Below are 13,368 nucleotides of genomic sequence, written 5' to 3' on the forward strand. Positions count from 1 at the left end.
AAAAATAAATAAAATGTTAAAAAAATTTTTAAAAAGAAAAAAAAAGTTTGGAGAAAACTGTGAAGGTCTTGAAGATGAGAAAAATGAGGTAAGAAAAACCTAGTGCTAGATCTACACTATTAAGATTTAATTCTGGTTCCATCGTTTCCTGACTGTGTGCCTTTGGGCAAGTTACTCAACTTTTCTGATCCTCAATTTCCTCATCTGTTAATGGGGATACTAGTTCTTCTATCATAAAATTTGTTATAAGGATTAAATGGAACGTTCTATGTAAAGTGCTGGTACAGTGCCTGACATAAAGCCAGGGCTCAATACATGGCTGTCATTAGGTGATGGCTACAAAGATACCAGTTTTTTGGTTAAAATATTGTTGGCTTAGGTAGAAGTATTTTACATGCGCTGTGAAACTCCGTGGTTCAGTGCTGGTGCTTTGCCCCTTTAGAAGTTCTCATTATATTTCACAGTGATACAGCTGGGGCAGCTCAGGGGTTTTGATGTGATTAAGTACTCCCCTTTGTCTCTCCAGTGACTCCATTCCATACCACAACCAAAGTCTAGAACGTTTTCCTGTTTGTCAGGACACTCACCATTTCCCTACAGTCAAGTGTATTCTCTAACTCTAACATTCATTCACTGTGCCTGCTTAGAAAAATTTCTGGATTTTCTAAGGACACATCAGCTGTGGGGACCCCATTGCTATGCAGTTGCCACCTTACCTCTCCTTTCTTTTCTCATCCCGCATCACTCTTCACCATCTAGTACATAACATAGGATGGGGCTGGCGGAAGGAACATTTTCAGAATAAACCTGAAATCAGTCAAAGTGCTTTGGGCTGCAAATAAAAGAAAATCCAACTAAATTTGGCTTAAAGAGTAAGGATATGTATTCATTCATTGGCTCTCATAAACCTAAATCCAGAAGTAGGATGGTTCCAGAGTTGGGTACTTGGGTAGCTCAGCAACATTTATAAGGACAGCTTCCTTCCAGTATGTTGGCTCATGACCCCAGGATAGCTGCCCCAGCTTCAGTCATCACATGCTGCTGGCAACATCAAAAACAGAGGAAGATTTCCATGAAGCTAATGAAACTTGAGCTTGAAGGTCTCTCACTTTCCCAGGTCCCTTCAAAGCCCAGCAATGTCCTCGGGTGACCATATACCTTTGCGAAATTTTTGGAAAGAAACTGTATGTGCATTCTTTTACTTGAAGAAGGTACTTCAAATTATATAAGCTTTATGTCCCACAAAATATGGACCCATCCCTGGTCCTGAGACAGCAAAAACAAAGCAAAGCAAAACAAAACAAAACACACCAAAGACAAAACAATAACAACAACAACAAAAACCTGTCCTAACTTGGGTCCCTTTTCTAAGAATAAAGACAAGCTTCCTAAAAGCTCCCCTCCCAACACTCCCCTTTGCATCTCATTGGCCAAACTGTATCACATGCTCGTGCTGTAATTATTACTTGGTGTGTTGGCCCAGGTCCTCTAAGAAGCAGATGCTGGGGTAGGATAAAGCATGCTAGAAATGCAACAGGGGGAACGTCTGTGAGACAAAATGGGGTGGGAGCTGGAAGGCACAGGGAACCAGCAGACAGTAACGTGGGTCTGACCCTGGGTGAAGGAGAGAGAGCAAGAGGAAGGTTGGGTGAAAGCACCTTGCACTGCAGTGTAGCCTAAGGAATGTTCGGCAAGGTCCTCCTGTGGGAGGAGCCCTGTGTCTCCCAGAAACAAGCCTGCCTGAGTATCCCTGCCACACTCTGTCATTGGCTGAGAGCAGCCCAAGGGAAATGTGAGTCACGGTCAAAGGAGGGATGGATTTTCGAGCATGGCAGACAGGCTGATGTCCAATTATACTCCCTACAGTAGGGGAATCTCAGAGGCATATTCTCACGGCCACTGCATTTAGCAAGGGGAATGAGAACCCCACAGCTGGCTGACAGAGACCAATAAGGATTCATCCCTGGGGCAGGGAAGGGGCCTGCCGGGGGACTTGGCCACTCAGAGCAGGGAGAACAAAGTGAGGATTCCTCTCAGTGGAAGGAAGGAAGGAATGGCGATGGGGAGGCCTCAACAGTGTTTGCCGACCTCCCTCCACCCCACCCAGCATGGCTCTTGTACCAACAGGTGGCTGTTGAACATGTCTGTCTCAGCTGGATCTGTATCAGACACGGCTGCTTTTTATCAAGAGCCTTCCCTGTGCCCAAGGCCAGCACAATGTGTGAAGTAGACAGGAGGAAAACACCTTCTCCATTATTGCTATCCAAATTTCAATGTTTGTGATGAGCCTGTTCTACCGTGAAGCCAACAAAATGCCCAGATCCCAGGTCTCATTCTCTGTAGATCACCTGAGCTGGGGGCTGGGCTGCTTTTGGTTTTGATTTTTGTGGGTGTGTGAACCTTGGTGTCCTGTGTCTCTTCCAATTTGGCTAATTGCTTGTTGCCTATTTAAAATCTCCCCCACTGTTTCAATTAGATAAAAAGTTCTGCTTGGCAAATCAGGTTGCAAAACACTTGGGGTCCTCCCCTCTGGAGGGAAGGTGGGTGTCATTAATTATGCACGGGGTATGGCAGGTTGAATAAATCATCTGAGGAACGCTGTCATACTCTTGTCGATGATTTGGAAACCAAGGAAATATTTTATGTGACATGAGCCTGGATTATTGCAGCCATCTCTGAACTGGTCTTCCTGCTTTCCCTCATGCCCTCTACCCCCTATTTTTATTCTCTACCCAATGCCCAGAGTGACGCTTACACTGATCTACAAGGCCCTGCATGAGGGTTCTGCAAACTATGGCCCTCCAGCCAAACCCAGCTGCCTGCTGCCTGTTAAAAATAAAGGTTTGGAACTGCCGCACTTTTTGTTGACATGGTGTCTTCGGCTGCTTTGTTGAGCAGTTGAGCAGTTGCAGTGGAGACCACATGGCTTGCAAAGGCTCAGATCTATTGACCCTTTACAGGAAAAGCTTGCTGACCCCTGCCCTAATCCCCCTCAATTCCCCACTGCCACTGTCACCTGTCAGACCCTACCTCCTCCTACTCTCCTCCCTGCTCACTTTGTTCACTCCACACTCAGCCCTAAGCTATTCCTCTGACTGAGCACACATCCTTCCACCTTGGCTGTGGCACTGGCTGGTCCCTCTGTGAGAATATTCTTCCCCTCAGTATCTTTTTGGTCTGCTATATCCCTAAGGCCTAGAATTGTACCTTGTACATCGTATGTGCTCAATAAATGTTTGTCAAAGGGTCGCACATAACGTTAAAGGCTCAGAATTCTGCTGCCTCACAGAAGACCCAAACAATGTTGGCTCACTCAGGCCAGTAGGTGGCTCACAAGGCCATCAGGGCCCCCTTGGCCCCTCCAGGTTTCCTGTCTGCCATCTTTGATGGGTGGCTTCCTTTTCCCCATGGTGACCTTGTGGGCATAGGATGTTCACTCCACCTCCGGCCTCCCTTTCATGTTCCAGGCTGGTGAAAGAAGGAAGTGATGGCGAGGAGGAGGTGATACTCACATCAAGAAAGCAAATCTTTCCCAGAAATACCTCACAGATCTCTGCTTACATCTCTTAGGCCAGAACTGAGCCCCACAGCCACTCTCAGCTGCCAGAAAGGTTAGAAACGTGGTCTTATAGCAGGACATGTGACTATCTTGAAGAAAATCAAGGTTCTAATGGTAGGAGAAAGGAGAGATAGATATCGTAGAGGTGACTTATAGCATGTGCCACATCGGGCATTTGATTTTCACACTTAGATACATATACGTGAGTGTCTAAATGCCTATATTCCATTTATTGCAGGCTTCCTATATACCATCATATATATTCAATTCTGCCAACAATCCTGGGAAACCAATACTAGCATCTCCATTCTGTGGTGAGGATTATAGAAGTCTCTGTGTCCAGGCTTAGTGGCCTTAAGGAATGTGTTCCGCTCTACACCGCTAACAAGTAGTAGGGGCAAGACTTGAAAACTAGGTTGCTGGTTCTAAAGCCTAGGTGCTCCTGGCCACATTCATTCATTTAGTCATTCAACAAATACGTACTTTCTGCTTCCAGTGTACCAAGCGCTGTTGTAATAATCGTATTTCTTATGTTGAGAAAATATTTTTCAAATTGAAACATGTATGGCCGCTGGACCAGTGAAGGGTAATACAAAGAGATTAAAATATATGTGCCTTATCTCTTTTTATTTGTGTGTTTCCTCTGAAAGTTTCTAGACAAAGAACTCACCCCTGTGCCTCCAGTGTCATGTGACTTATTTTAAATTTGTCAATGGATTTCATTCACGTGCATGTTATTTGTTTAACGAGATTATAAATTCCTGGAGGTTGAGGATGAAGGAATATGTCTTATTCATTACCGAGTTTCAGTCTGAAGCTTGCCTACAGTTAGGACAGTGATGGCCACACTGGGCTCAATAGATTCCTTTCTGATGAAACAGAATTAGTATCAGGCAAGGTTTGGGGCTGAATGCAACAGAAACCTGCCCAGAGTGATTTATGCAGGAGAGGGATTTGTTGGTGGGAATTTGGGAGGGGAAAGCTCAAAGACCCAGCTTCAGAGCATAGGCGGAACAAAAAGAGGTTGGAAAAAATATAGCGAAAGTCATGGCTTCTTAGGCTGATACCACTGGCACCACCTCAAGTGGACGCTCGATCTATTGGTGCTGAACATCGACTGCTGTACCACACTGGAGTGATAAACAGTCCCAGCTGTGTTAAACGACACAGATTCATTTCTATTATATTTCTACAGTGGTGGACAGGGTGACTCTGCTCATCAGAGTCACTCAAGGGCCCAAGCCAATGGGGACCTTGTGCTTCCATGATTCCAGAATCTGGAACAGAGAAGGATAATTGCAGCCCACCAACTTAATCAGCTCTTAGAGCTTTTTTGCAGTAGCGTGCTACGTCCCCTCACATTCACTGGCCAAAGCAAGACATATGACCATGCCCAATGTATTGGGGGTGGGAAGGGGACGGTTGGGAAATGCAATTCTATGAAGTGCCGTGATTAAGAATGTTTTATATTTATGATCAGCTTTGATGATTTCACATGCTCCAATGCCACTTCCACCGTGAATGCTTGCTCACTAGCTCTGCACTTTGTGCGACTCATTTAGAATTCAAAATCCTGGAGTGCCTGGCTGGCTTAGTCAGTAGAGCACATGACTCTCGATTTCAGGGTTGTGAGTTCAAACCCCATGTTGGGTATAGAGGACACTTAAAAAAAAGCTCAAAATCCTGCTAGAAGCAATCCTCCAGCCAAGGTTAGGTCATGTCCAGTGAGTGCTCTGTCAAGGAGGGACATGAGGGAGGGCACATGTTGGTCAGTTGAAAGACCACAAACATGACAGAATGCTCCCCCTTCTTTTTTTGTTATAATCTGTACTGTGAATCAATTAAGCGTGCTTCTCCTAAGGTGATACCTCTAAAAGGGATTCTCAGATTTGGCCTAAACTCTAAGGTCTTCTTTTTTTTTTTTTTTTCCAACGTTTATTTATTTTTGGGACAGAGAGAGACAGAGCATGAACGGGGGAGGGGCAGAGAGAGAAGGAGACACAGAACCGGAAACAGGCTCCAGGCTCTGAGCCATCAGCCCAGAGCCTGACGCGGGGCTCGAACTCACGGAGATCGTGACCTGGCTGAAGTCGGATGCTTAACCGACTGCGCCACCCAGGTGCCCCTTCTTTTTTTTTTTTTAACGTTTATTTTTATTTTTGAGACAGAGAGAGACAGAGCATGAACGGGGGAGGGTCAGAGAGAGGGAGACACAGAATCTGAAACAGGCTCCAGGCTCTGAGCTGTCAGCACAGAGCCCGACGCGGGGCTCGAACTCACAAGCTGTGAGATCATGATCTGAGCCGAAGTCAGACACTTAACGGACTGAGCTACCCAGGCGCCCCACACTCTAAGGTCTTCAAGGAGACAGTGCTAGGTACTCAAAATATATTTATTTTTTTAAATAATAAATTAATAAATTAATTGTGCCTTATTTATTTTTATGCCCTAGGACATAGCACTCAATACATCTTAGTTCTACATGTTTCCTGAAGTGTTTTTCTAAATTAAAAGCTATTACTTGAAAAAAAAGTTAGGAGGCCAAATAAGAACAGATAATCCTGGGTTCATCCAGTCATTCTTTATGGTAGACAGGCTAAGTGGTCATGATCCTATCTCTCGGTAATCACACTGTTGGGTGTGGGTTGGGTTTACTGACTCACATCTAACAGAATATAACGGAAGTGATGGGATGTCAATTCTGATATTAGGTTATTAAAAAAACTATGGCTTCCATCTTGGGTACCTTCTCTTGCCCTTTTGCTCAGAGGGAAACCCGATGTCATTTTGTGAGCTACCCATGTGACAAGGAGCTGAAGTCTTCAGCCAATAATTAGTGAGGACCTGAGGCCACCAAGAGCCACATGAGTCATCTTGAAAGCGGGTCCTTTCCAAATGAGGCTTGAGATGACTGCAGCCTGTGAGATCTTGAGCCAGGACCCACATTAACTGTACCTGGATTCCTGACCCATAGAAATTGTGAGGTAGTCAGTGTTTGTTGTTTTAAACCACTGAGACTTGGGGTAATTCTTTTTTTTAAAAAAATATTGATTGATTGATTGATTGAGAGAGTGGGGAGAGAAGCAGAGGGAGAGAGAGAGAGCTGAGAGAGAGAGAGAGAGAGAGAGAGATCTTCAGCAGGCTCCATGCTTAGCATGAAGCCTGACATGGGACTTGATCCTACAACCCTGGGATCGTGACATGAACTGAAATCAAGAGTTGGATGCTCAACTGACTGAGCCACCCAGGTGCCCCTGGGGTAATTCTTTATCAGCAATAGATATCTAGAACATTCTTCCATTTATTCAATAAATATCTAATAGCATTATATGAAGCTCTTGGGACACATTAGTGAGCACAACAGAACTGACTTCTGCCCTTATGGGGTTTAAATTCATTTAAACATGTTTCTATGTTGTAGGAATAGACAGAGCTTTTAATATGCAAATGTTCATCATGAATCTTTAAGAGAGGGAGAATGGGTCTCTAGCTTTTCAACTCCTTTTCCTCTGCATTTTATAGGGCAAATGTTTTATGGAACACACATTGGAAAATTCTCTATTAGCTAAATGAGTAAATGAATTAAAGTTGTAATTTCAGAGGCTTAAGCTCCCCTGCAAAAATTTCAGAGTATGCCCCTTTTTGTTCATTATAGGCTTAATAGCTATTCTTTCCCTGGACCCCATGCACACTCTGCTAATTTGCTTAGCAAACATTGACTGATTATCTACTGTGTTGTAAGGCACTGAGAACACCAAATTGTTGCTTGGGTGATGGGGTTGCTGTATTTCTAATGAAGTATTTTTGGAAGTTCACTAATTGTTTCATTTTGTGAGTAATGGTTTCAGCCACAATATTTGGGCAAAGAGCAAAGGAAAGTAAGAATGGGATTGGCTAATGTTAAAATCAAAGGTTTGCTGAAAACACTAATGTGTATTGAAGCAAGGCATTGTCCTCAAGAAGAGGAGACATAATCGGTATTGAACTAGTGCCTGAAACACTTCATTGGACTGTATTTAAAGTGTTTAAAGAACTCTTGGAATAAATAAAGCCCTGAAAAGGTCTTTCAAAGTGAAATGAATTCTTGGCATGCTTTTCCCTCAACTACCACTGCTGTCCCCATACAGCCCACTTCAGAGAAGGCCAGGGAAACAGGGCTTTTCTCTTAACTGTCTAACATGGACCAAGTGTTTCATATTTGGGGTGGAAAGCAGGAGGGGTAGCTCATTTAGGAAAAAGATTGAAATGGAAATCCTCGTTTGTCTTTGGTGCACTGTCCCTTGGAATGCACGTGACATTTCCAGATTTAATAAAGTAGTGAATGTCCCAGGACCACCTCTCAGCAAACAATGTCCCATTTCTATCCCTGGAAGGTATTTGAGGTCTGGTCTAGAGCTAAAGCAATGCTGGTGTTGGCAAAGGTGCAGAGAAATGAGATAGATTGAGGGTTTCAAAGTAAAATGTGAAGATATAGGATAAAATATAGGATAATATTTATCCGCCAGAAAATAGGGCAGACTTTTTTCACTTGGCAAACTCAAACGGAAGAACTGACTAATGTAACTATGAGAAAAGAAAAATCTTATGCTAGATAGATAAACAGACAAGCAAATAAATAAACAAATGAATTAAAAGGGGGAAAATGTCAGGGTGCCTGGCTGGTTCAGTCAGAAGGACAAGTGACTCTTGATCTCATGGTCATGAGTTCGAGCCCCACATTGGGTGTAGAGATTACTTAAGTGCATAAATGAATAAAAACTTTTTAAAAAATAAAGGGAGGGGCGCCTGGGTGGCGCAGTCGGTTGAGCGTCGGACTTCAGCCAGGTCACGATCTCGCGGTCCGGGAGTTCGAGCCCTGCGTCGGGCTCTGGGCTGATGGCTCAGAGCCTGGAGCCTGTTTCCGATTCTGTGTCTCCCTCTCTCTCTGCCCCTCCCCCATTCATGCTCTGTCTCTCGCCGTCCCAAAAATAAATAAACGTTGAAAAAATTAAAAAAAATAATAATAAAAAATAAAAAAATAAATAAAGGGAAAATTCAAGCCACAAAGAAAATAAAAACGTTATGCTAGATAGACACATATATAAATACCTACATAAGTTTAAAAGGAAAAATGACAAGCAATGGAGAATTACCTGCATTACAGAGAAAGTTATATTTTTATTCTAGAAGTCATTCTTAAAAATTATTAAGAAAAAGACAAATATCTTAGGATCTACCTCACACCACCCCCCCCCCAAAAAGGAAATGATGTAAACAGGGTATTCTTACAAGCAAAGCTATAAAAGACAAATATGTGAAAAATATTCAGCTAAATGAAAAATTATTCAAATAAGTGTTAGATACTCTCTTGAGAGGTAATAGTGGAAGGTAGATCATGACAGTCTCTGGATTAGTGTTCCCTGGGTTGCTGCTCCCCAGCTGTGTGACCTTGGGCAAGCTGCTGAAGCTCTCTTTGCTCATCTGTAACAAGAAGGTTATAGAGTGATTGCAAGGGTGAGGCAAGGTGATGTATGTCATATGCTCAGAATAGCACCTTACACATTTGGAATGGCATATAAATGTTAGTTATTATTCCTCTTATTAAATTGATAAATATAGAAATGATAATAGTCGTGGTGTCGAAGGAGCAGAGATGCACTCTTGTACACTGTTAGTGGGTATAAAGTGGTACAATCTTCTCCGAGGGCAACTTAGCATCATGCATCAGGCTTTTCTAATGTTGCACTGCCTTGGACCAAATTCCACCATAGGAAGTTTTCCCAAGGAAATAAGTCAAATATATTTAAAAATAGCTGCAATGATTTTTTTAGAGCTGTGTACGATTAGGCAATCCTGGAAAGAACCTAAATGTCCAAAAATAATAGATTCATTGAACAAATTATTGGACATCCATTCAGAATTCTTTGTAGGCGTCAGATGAGCTAATGGAAAAAACAACACAAAGGATATTTGGGGGACAATTGAAATATGAATTGTATGTCGGATAATGTTAATATATCAGTACTATTTCTTGGGTATGATAATGGTTCTCTTTGTAGGAGAATGTAGTGTATATACATGCGGTGGGAAGCATGCTGAAATGTGATGATCTTTGCAGCTTACTTTCAAAAGGTTCTGAAAAAAAACATTATATCACACACACACATACACCTTTCACAGAGAGAGCGAGAGAAAGCAAATGTTAGAAATAGTGAGGGGCGCCTGGGTGGCGCAGTCGGTTAAGCGCCCGACTTCAGCCAGGTCACGATCTCGCGGTCCGTGGGTTCGAGCCCCGCGTCGGGCTCTGGGCTGATGGCTCAGAGCCTGGAGCCTGTTTCCGATTCTGTGTCTCCCTCTCTCTCTGCCCCTCCCCAGTTCATGCTCTGTCTCTCTCTGTCCCAAAAATAAATAAACGTTGAAAAAAAAAATTTTTTTTTTAATTAAAAAAAATAAATAAAAAAGAAATAGTGAATCTGGGTGAAGGGTGGATTGGGTGTTTGCCTATTAACTTCTCTGATTAAAATTTTTCAAATTAAAAGTTGGGAAAATGTAGGGGCACCTGGGTGGCTCAGTCAGTTAAGCAGCTGACTTCGGCTCAGGTCATGATCTCGCGGTCCATGAGTTTGAGCCCCGCGTCGGGCTCTGTGCTGACAGCTCAGAGCCTGGAGCCTGTTTCAGATTCTGTGTCTCCCTCTCTCTGACCCTCCCTCATTCATGCTTTGTCTTTCTCTGTCTCAAAAATAAACGTTAAAAAAAAAATTAAAAAAAAAAGTTGGGAAAATGTAAAAAACACTTAAGGACAGGGAAAAGTAATATGTTTTAGTGAAAAAGGAGCTTACAAAGCAATATAGACAATGTAATAATAATAATAATAGTAATATTACTATAGCAGTAGCTGTTATATAACCCCAGATAAATACTTATTGGACGGAGCCTTTCTATGTGCCAGACATTGTGCTAAGTATTTAAATGCATTGTTTCATGTAGCTAAAACTCTATAAAGTTATGAGGCATTATGATTTTCCTGATAGAAAAAATTAGTAGTCAGAAACTCAGAAGTTAAAAACTTATCTAAAAACCACACAACCAGCCACTGGTAAACATGAATTTTTATGATCTCAAGTCCACACTCTTAACTACTAGTCTTTTGCACAGAGAAAAGAACAGAAGGCTGTTGCAGCTACTGACAATGGTATCAGTAGCTAATGATTTTCAATAAGGGTTAATGGAAGTACATGTTCAATGTTAAAGAAGCAGAGCAAAGAGAAAGACTAGTTCTATAGGGCAAGACAGGATGAGTGTGGTAGTTCTTACCAAGTGGTAACATTTGAGATGGGCTTTGAAGGATGCATAGGAGACCAATAGGAAAAAAAGGGGGGGGGGGACATTTAATACAGAGAAAATAGCATGAATGAGGAAGACAAGACACATAGTGAATTTAAGAAAGTATAATTAGTTTGTAGAGAGTGTGTAGGTAGGTAATGAGGGTAGATGGAAGTGAATGAGATTGGACAGAATGCAACACTACTCCTTTCTGATGGCAATGGAATTGTTTCAGAAAAATATCCCAGGCAGCAGAACAGAAGTGAGTGGATGGGAAAATGAGAGTGGCACCAGGGAGACCAAGTGCGGGGCTCCTGGACGGTCCTAACAGGAGGCGACGAATGATTTTACCGGGGTAAGGACAGTGGGAATGAAGAGGGGACAGAATTAAAGCTTCCACTTCTGAATGTCGGTAGCGTTATGTTGGGACACTCCATAATAGATACGTGTCTTGAAATATATTTTTATCTGACTGAACTGGTCCTTTGCTTGTTTGTACTCATATCTACCCCTGCCCTTCTCCTGATCGGCTTTGTCTACTTTGTATCTCAGGAACTACCTTTCCCAGAATTCCCTCACCCTCCAGCTTCTTGGTGGGTTTGGTACTGGCAGAAGATGGGGGATGAGGGTTCATGAAAAGCCCAGAGTTTTTTGGTTTTTGTTTTTGTTTTTAAATAGTTTGTTTATTTATTTATTTATTTTTAAATTTACATCCAAGTTGGTTAGCATATAGTGCAACAATGATTTCAGGAGTAGATTCCTTAATACCTCTTACCCCCATCCCCCTCCCTCAACTCCTCCACAGCAACCCTCTGTTTGTTCTCTATATTTAAGAGTCTCTTACGTTTTGTCCCCGTCCCTGTTTTTGGATTATTTTTGTTTCCCTTCCCTTATGTTCATCTGTTTTGTGTCTTAAAGTCCTCATGTGAGTGAAGCCATATAATATTTGTCTTTCTCTGATGGACTAATTTTGTTTAGCATAAGACCCTCCAGTTCCATCCACGTAGTTGCAAATGGCAAGATTTCATTCTTTTTGATTGCCGAGTAATACTCCATTATATATATATATATATATGTGTGTGTGTGTGTATATACACACACACACACACACCACATCTTCTTTATCCATTCATCCATCGATGGACATTTGGAGCCCAGAGTTTTTTAATCCTTATCTGTCCACCTCAGGTTGTGTTCCTGGCAGCAGCTGTGTCTCATTCATGCGCCCAAACCCTGCCAGGTAGCCCCTCCCAACATGCAGCAACCTCTCCTGCTTTGCCTCCATTGTGGTTCTAGAGCGTGTCCAAAGGCTTGGTTTCTGAGTTCTGGTAACACTATCTCCCATTCCCTCCAGGGTTGTAGAGCACCTTCTTGCTGATGCTACTTTCCCGGTTGTCTCCTTCCTGTCCTGTTGAGCTACTCAGCTGTCCCATTTCCTCTGTAACTGATTCTTTGTATTAGATCCCCTCAGATGGAAACTCAGTAGAGTGGTGTCTGTTTCCTGGCTGGATCCCCCACCTGGAGCAGAAGTTCTAATGGACAAGGGCTGTACCTCTCCATTTTTAGAATTGCAGGAGGAGGGATACAGCAATCACTCAAGAAAGATTTGATTGATCTTGGCCTTGGATCCCAGCGATAATCTTCATTAGCATCCTTGTGTGGAAATCTGAAAGAAGACACACAAGGAAGGGGAAGGAGCTGTCTTCCTGGTACTTTGTTTGGGTTATGGTGCAGTTTTCACACACCCATTCATCATTCATTCAACAACCATGTATTGAGTGCCAAGTGCTGGGCATATAGCAGCGATCCTTTCCTTGCAGAGCTTACATTTGAGCAGAGGACTTTGGTACAGCAACACGCCGCTGGTAAGAAAGGGTCTGCCCATTTTCCCTAGAGTTACTACCTGGAGACCCCCATCAGATAATCTGTCTAGGAGGTGGAGGCTTTCAGGTGGAAAATAATAACAACTATATCGTTTGGGGGGCCAGACGCTGCTCTAACGACCCCATTCAATCATCACAGACCACCATTGAGGCATGTGCTATTATTATCCCCAATTAAAGATGAAAAACCGAGGGGCGCCTGAGGGTGGCTCGGTCGGTTAAGCGTCCGACTTCGGCTCAGGTCATGATCTACCATCCGTGAGTTCGAGCCCCGCGTCCGGCTCTGTGCTGACAGCTCGGAGCCTGGAGCCTGTTTCGGATTCTGTGTCTCCCTCTCTCTCTGCCCCTCCCCTGTTCATGCTCTGTCTCTCTCTGTCTCAAAAATAAGTAAACGTTAAAAATTAAAAAAAAATTTAAAAATAAAATAAAATAAAGATGAAAAACCGAGGCATGGAGAGACCCAGGGATTTGCTAGAAGGTAGCAGTGGCGTTGCAGCTCATGCACAGTAGATGTGTAGGGAGCATGTGACAAGGCACCCAACATGTGTGAATCCAGCTGAATGAGGTTGGTTCACGTTATGGTTGTTGGGTCAGTTGCTGTGCTTGCTGTTTGGCTTCTAGAAT

Source organism: Leopardus geoffroyi, chromosome B4, assembly GCF_018350155.1.
Source record: "Leopardus geoffroyi isolate Oge1 chromosome B4, O.geoffroyi_Oge1_pat1.0, whole genome shotgun sequence".
NCBI classification, from domain to species: domain Eukaryota; kingdom Metazoa; phylum Chordata; class Mammalia; order Carnivora; family Felidae; genus Leopardus; species Leopardus geoffroyi.